Below are 7,720 nucleotides of genomic sequence, written 5' to 3'. Positions count from 1 at the left end.
TTTTATTGTTACAAATATTTTTTTGTAACATGAACATGTTTTTTATATATTTTGAAATTTGCTAGCAACTTTTAAGTAGGTTCATTATTTGAATGGAGATTTTGTTTTTATTAGTATTTGCTAGAATTTATGAACTTTCTTGATTTGCATGCAAATTTTCTATATATTTTCCTTCTTAATCATTTTTTTTGTTCTCTTTTCATGTATGGACTACTTAATTTAATTTAATTTGCAAGCAATTTTTAATTTTCTTTAGATGTAAAAGAATTTTCTCATCGTTAAAGTGTTTCTATGAAAAACATTTATTGTTTGTAGTTTGCTACATATGGTAAATTTTATATGGATGATATATCTAGCAAAACAGGTTTTTTTATACCATCGGGGCTTCATTGACAAAGCAATACCATATCATGTGCATTCATATTGGGGCATAAAAAATGAAGAAAAAATGAAATAATATATTGAGCATATAATAGGGGGGTAAAGGGTTTTTATATGTTGTATAACAATATGTGTATTATAAGGTATTGTTTATAGAATACATTGGCCACACGGAGGAAAAAAACAAGTGGGTTGGAGAAATAGAGGTTCAGGAGTATTGTGGGAGTATCGAGAGTGGGAAGGAGAAAGAAAAAACTATGGTAATATTAGGTCCATAGTAGATTAATATTAAAACCTATGGACCTAGTGTTGACATGCAATTCATGGTAAAGTTAAATTCTTAAAATTAAAAGTGACATTCTCCTTTATTTTTCATTTTCATCATTTTACTTAAATTTTTAACATTACCCTAAAATGACTCACGGTGTTTGAGAGTGGTTCCAACCTCATTAGATTTCATATGGAGAAAGTAGAATTTTATATCTCACTCAAAATCCAATAGACTTATTAGTTTTCAAGGATTTCAGGATTGGGGGGGATTGAAATGTTTCCATTAGATTTTGTCATGTACTAGGGTATGGAACTTGTATTTATTCAAGAGAACCAAGGCCTCTTTACCTTGATGTTAGTGAAATTAGTTGTCAAATTCCTCTATCATGACCCTCTAAAAATGTACCCGTCACTCAAACAAAATCTTGACTTGACATGCTACATTTTTTCTATCTTATGTTAATTCTTAGAGGGTGATATTAATGACAAAGATCTCAAGATAGGAAATGATTTTGATGATATGTAGGTATTTATTGTAGCATGAAATTTTTGAATGTTAGAGGCCATCGAGAGCGTATTTGTTGATGTATTTTTGGTTTAGAGATGGATTGCACTCTATGTTATTTTCGTTATGTGCACCCTTACATGCTATATATATGAGAACTTATAATTTGTGGACTTATGGTTGATGAAAATTATAACTACTAGATGAATGATGTTATATGGTTTAGTCCATGTTTTTATGTTTCTTATCACAAATTCATCATTCTACATGCTTTTGTTGACATATATGCATCAAAATATATATTATATAAAATTTACTCCCAAAATCGCTCCCATCCTGAGAGCTTTTGAAACTCTCACTCCCGCTCCTCCTTTAACTCCCACTTCTCGTTTCTACTCCCACTTTCTACTTCCATTCCTTCTCCAAGTAGCCTTGCTCTAGAATAGACATGCATCACATTACTAACACCTCTACGATCTATGCCTAATGTGTGTTTTAATATATTTTACATGTTGCTCAACTAGTGATCCTCCCAATGATGAGGCAATAGAGAAGACAACAAATATGGCACCTTCACCCTTTCCTTACATTAGTGATGAATAAGTTGAATGAAAGTGAAGGAGATAGTGATACCGACTATTGCTTGGTAGAGGGTACATGCATGCCACAAGATATAGTGAAATAAACTATTGTTTGGAAGAGGGTGCATGCATGCTAAGGGCACACATGTGACACCTTCAATTAATTCCAGTTTAGATGTTGTTTCAAATTTAGTAATTTCAGTTTTGGATAGAGTTTTTCTATTATTAGAGCTTTTATTTTGTTATTTTTAGCATGCATGATCTATTCTTACTAAGAGGGTGCAGATCCTTAGTCAATTAGAATACTTATGCATGAGAAATTCCCATCTTAGGTAGAAGACATAAATCTCAAGGAAGGGATGCATGCTTGCATGCTCCAGTTCATCTTTTGATGGATACACACTTACTTGGCACTCTTACCATGCAACTATGGTACACTATGTGATCATATTAGGGATATGATTTGACAAAGTCCAACTAGATAGGATTTTGCATGTGTCCATATTCATTGTACTTTCTCTCCTCTTCTTATTCTATAAGTGAGATGAAAGGTGTGCCATTGTGTTGATTATCAAGGTTTTGTTTTGAACTATTCTAGTGTACCTTTTTCAGTATTAAATAGAAGATATATGCAATTGAGAGTTCAAATCTATGTATTTTCCATTCAAATTTTCTACAGTATGTAATTGTAAATCAACTAACTTATATCCACCTCTTTTTTATTGAAATTTTCAAGTTTTTAGCTACAAAGTATTTAGGTTATTCTTTCTAGGTGCAGAATCTCCTTATCATTATTAATGAAAATAAAGAGATATGAATATGAAGGGGTATAAAAATGTTAATGAAAAAATGGATATATCCAATATGTAGTAAAATTAAGGGTATTGTTTAGTATGCCACGAACGCACGTGCTATGTTAGAGTTTCATTAAGTGAAACTCCTATGCCTCAGACCTTCCGTGCTTGTCACTCTAGAATGGGTGTTGGAAAAATACACTCTCGAGACTAGAATGAACGCAACATCTATTGTGGAAAATTTGGAAAATGATAGAAACTATGCTAGAGTAATTAGATCAAGAGAAGGAATCACAAATGGATTACTAAAGTTGTTTCAAGAGGAAGGAATTATTTCCTCTATGTACCATGCATAAAAATAGAGCCAAGATGGCCAAAGTAGGTGTTGTCCCTCATTTGATTGAGATTCTTCCAAGTGTGGACACAAACATGGTAGAGCAATCTTTGGTGTTTTTGGAGGCATTATCCATCATTTCAGAAGGCTAGTCGTCTATATTTGGCCATGCTCTAACCATACCCATTGTTGTTAGAAGTTTGTCAGTTGTGTCTGATATTGCAATGGATTATGCAATTGGGTTTATATAGGGAATCTGCTTCAATTCTGTAGATGAAGAACTGCTAAGAAAAGTTTTGAAGATGGGCACCCTTGAGAGACTTATTTTTTTGTTGTAGATGGAGTGTTCACCAAGGATAAAGTAGAAAGCTAACGAGCTCATTGGGATCCTTTCTTGCCCCAAACTAGAATAGTTATTGCCATAATTTTAGCTAGAATTATTCCTAGAACATTCTTTCTTATGATTTTCTTACAATAATCGTTATATTAAAACACAATAGCTTAAGCAACATTGTAACCCCAATTTGGGATATGTTTCGAGAGGAGTTCTTCAAGTTCTATATATCTTAAATATTGATAATATTGATAATATAATGTAAATAATGTAAAATACTATTTTTTTATCATTGCATCATTGTTTCTAGTAGCTAAGCTTTGGTTTTTAACAACCATGTTTGTAGAGTGCATGGAATATCTAGCTTGACATTATTATAAGTGATACAATTTCATTAGGTGGTCTATTCCTTTTTTGGAATTTACATTTTTTTAAAATAAAAAAATATGGATAGTTTAGATTTATCTAAGAGTATTGTTAGCTGTGTATATAAATCAAGGATTTCTAAATCTATTGTTTCTTATTTTCATTCTTCAAGTTACACATTTTTAGATTTACAAATGGTAAATAAGTATTTTGGTGACTATCTACCTTTTTTAACCATTTAAAATATGACTTGTATTAGATGCAAATTTAAATTTATGATATGACTTGTACTAGATGCAAATTTATGTGTTCCATTATTCTCTTGATGGTCACATGATTTCCTCAAGAAAAAATTATGTACAATAATGTTGAAAATTGAAGATTGGGTTGTTGGAAATAGAAATAGTACAACTAAATAAATAATAATGTTTTTACTAATATCAAAATTGATAATTTTTGTTTCACTTTAATTTTTCATTTATATAAACTTTAGCCTTTTCATTTATATAAAATTAATGGACATGGTGTTTGTTTATCTAGCATCACTTCTTCCTTCCTTTCCAAAAGACCTAGCTTTTTTTTTTATAGTATACATCCACATTTAATGTTTTGATAATTAACTTTATTTATTATTTTCATAAATTTAATTTTTTTCAATTTAATTTATTATCTATTTTTATTATGTTGTAGATATATTTAGTTATTATAGATGTGATAAAAGATATAAATAAATAAAGATAATTATTATTTTCATTTGCTAAAATTAAATGTAGTTGTTTATAACGCGACTTTTTAAAGTTTTTCTGGCGGGTTTTTCGGTAGAAATCCAGCAGGAATTTATTGGAATCGCAAGTTTGATGGCTAGTTTCTGCACAATGAAAGCGTCCCAGGGGTTTTCGAGGGTGCTGAATCCAAATATGCAGTTAAAAAACCATTTTAACTGCAACAAATCAAGATTTAACCTCAATTTCTTCCGCCGGATTCCGTCACCGGAATCTCCAAAAAGTCGCATTATAGACAACTCCAAATTAAATTTGCTAAAATTAAATTTGTATAAGGAAGATAACAATTATTCCTTTTGTTATTATAAGTGTAATAAAAGATATATAAATAAATAAAAATAATTATTATTTTCATTTGCCAAAACTAAATTTGTGCAGGGAAGATAACCATCATTCCTATATTGATCTTCCTAACAACACAAAAAAGTTCAACATTTTGAAACTACTCGTGCCAGCCAGACCAGAGCTTCTGCTTTTTGAAAGGGATTGGCGCCTTAAAATCAACCGACGCAATTGGCTTTACAACCTAATAATCACATTCCTGCGCGAACGAACGAAAACTTGCAGACTGGATTTGGGCTGCAACATCGTTTTACGATAAATTACGGACGAGACAAATCTAAATTAATGTACCGCATGCGTTTGCGGACATATAAATCTTTATTAGGAAATTTTATTTATAGTATGTTGCAGACTAAGCAGGGTGTTATAGAGCCATTATCAACACTGGTGGGGAGCGAAACCAATGAGAGAGTTGGCGGAATCGAAGGAAACACGAACGCCCTGCTGCTGAATATTCCCCATGATGGAGAGATCTGAGGTGGCTGGCGCAAAGGCAAAGCAAAATGTGCCCGTGAGATCCACGGGTATCATATAGTTTTTAGCCGGAAGAATTAAGGTCGCCCCGTTGGAAAAATGGAACCCCACGGTTGGAACCATCACGTATGCCCGGCCCGACAGATCGTAGCAGGTGTCGAAGATGGAGACGCCGTCGGCTCTCGGAAGTTGTCGAGTGCCCGCGACGAAGGCGTCCCTCGCGGCGTCGTAGGCGGCTGTCGGAAGGCGCGTGACGGCGGTGCCGGAGTCGATGATGAACCCTCCGCGACCCGATGTTTCGTCGATGCGGAAGACTTCGGGTGGAACGGAGTCGAGGAGCGCGCCACCGACACTGATCGCCACGAGGGAGACATAGTAGAAAGTTGGAAGAACGGGATTCGTCTGCAGGGGCGTAAAAATAGACTCGACCGGAACGGATTCCGGGCCGAATTCGAGAGTACTCGAGGATTCTGACGACCGGTCGACAAGGCAGTAGGAGAAGGCGCGTCCCGTCTGGGTGCCAAGCTGCCAGGGGAAGGAGAGCGGCCCGGCTCCTAGGCCGAGCAACCCGGCGGCCCCAGTGAAGAGACCGACGTTGTCGTGGCCGCAGCCAATGGCGACATTGCGGACAGACGTGGCGCCGAATGTCAACATTTCGGTGGCGAAGCTGCCGATGGTGTAAGAGCCGTCGCCGTAAGAGACCTTGTATTTGCAGCCGCCACCATGGCAATTGTAGGCACCGAGTTGGCTACAGACGGCGGAGTCACAGCCGACTGTGGAGAAGGAAGCGGAGAAAGCGGGGTTGAATATGGGATCCACCTGCGAGTAGCACTGGCTGCACGGTTCGCACTGAATCCAGATCACGTCGCTGCCCGTGTCGAGCACCATGAATTGCTCCCTTGTCGGCGTCCCAACACCTATACGAGTAAAGTATTCGCCGCTCCCCTGCGTCAACCCCGACACGACCTCGCTCCCGAACTCGGCAGTGATCTCAGCCACGTTCTCATAGCTCCCCGCCGGGTTCTTCTTCAATCTGAGTTTCCTCTCTATCCGTTGCTCAAGCGCACGGACCCGTCTGGCGTCCCGCCTCAGCTTTTCCTCCAACCGGCGCTCGTAGGACGCTGTAGCGTTGGCGGCGTCCTTGACCAAAAGACTATCCCTGTGCACCACATGTACGCTCCAGGCTGTCCCTCTCCGCTTCGTCTCTCCTTTTTCATCTTCAACTCCGCCCGGCGCGGGCGCCATCTTGGTCTCAATGAGCCAAGCCGCGACATCCAGAGAATGATACTCCGGCAGCTCCGCGGCAGAAATCGGTGTCGACTCTGCAGATTGGAGGAACAAAAGCAACCGTATACACAACAGGAACAAATACGGAACTAAAGAGACTGGAATTCGAGGCAACTCCATCTCCTCAGGCAGTGTGTCAGATCTGTGACAGATAATAAACGAATTACGAGAACGTGGATCTATTTAATGCGGTGATCAGAGACCCGAGATATGAGGAATTACATTAGAAACACTTCAATTGCAATTCCTTTCTTCATCCTCCCACTCCTTGGCCTGGAATTAATGGTTGATCATCCCTGGAATTTATCGTTGTCACCTCCTGAATTCGTGTCCTTACCTTCCACTTTCCGAACCCAGCCATTCCTTTGTCGTTTCTTTTGCAAATTATCATTATCGGTCTATGTCATTGCCACACCATGTTTGTAGCTAACACATTCACCTAACATAGGGAGAAAAAAACGTTTTAACGACTAAGTTGATTCGGAAAAATAAATAAGACAGAATTAAATGGTCTGATGGGACAAATAATAACTATTGCTCAACTCAATGTGATATATGGAATGTTCAATGTGTTTCACAGTGGTGCTACATTTAATGATACAATTTTATTGGGCGAAGGCCGTAATCACTTCACAAGTCGAGACAAATATTTCTGTCTCGCATTAAGTAGTGGTTTGAAAAAGCGTAATAGGTTGGGCTAAAAATATTTGGTGAGAGATACATATTTTCCGGTACCTTCCCTCGTCTAGTTACTTCACTCATGTTCATAATCAGGTGCCTTGTATACTCAATTCTCAATGGGTTGCCATGCATTTGCATGCGTATGAATAACGTACATCACTTACTAATAATTTATATAATAAACTATAGAAAAATGTAACGTGCATCACTTACTAATCTTTCACATATCTAGTTGGATTCACAAAATTCGAGAAGTTTATAAGTTTTTATTTAAGTTTTGGATTGATTCAGACATTCTTAATCAGGTGCTTTGCGTACTCAATTCTCAATGAGTTGCCATGCGTATGAATAACGTACATCAATAACTAATAATTTATATAATAAATTATAGAAAAAATAACGTGCATCACTTGCTAATCTTTTACGTATCTAATTGGATTAACAAAATTCGAGAAGTTTATGAGTTTTTGTTTAAGTTTTAGATTGGCTTAAAATATTATTATTTTTATTATATGAAATTACTCATAGGAAATATTTTTTATTAATAATTTGAATTTAAAATAAAATTATCTTAGAATAAGAATAAAAA

The 7,720-nt window shown here is 36.5% G+C and overlaps 1 pseudogene; it reads right to left on the bottom strand.

Moving 5' to 3' along the window:
- Positions 1 to 5,067: 5,067 nt before the first annotated feature.
- Positions 5,068 to 6,570, bottom strand: LOC149207928 (protein ASPARTIC PROTEASE IN GUARD CELL 2 pseudogene; annotated as a pseudogene).
- Between the last annotated feature and the right edge of the window lie 1,150 nt (positions 6,571 to 7,720).

The sequence above is a fragment of the Pinus tabuliformis genome, chromosome 1_2, assembly GCF_031772625.1.
Source record: "Pinus tabuliformis cultivar Carrire ecotype Pingquan chromosome 1_2, CPIR1, whole genome shotgun sequence".
In the NCBI taxonomy this organism is placed as follows: Eukaryota; Viridiplantae; Streptophyta; class Pinopsida; order Pinales; family Pinaceae; genus Pinus; species Pinus tabuliformis.
This window is presented reverse-complemented; position numbering and strand designations above follow the sequence as displayed.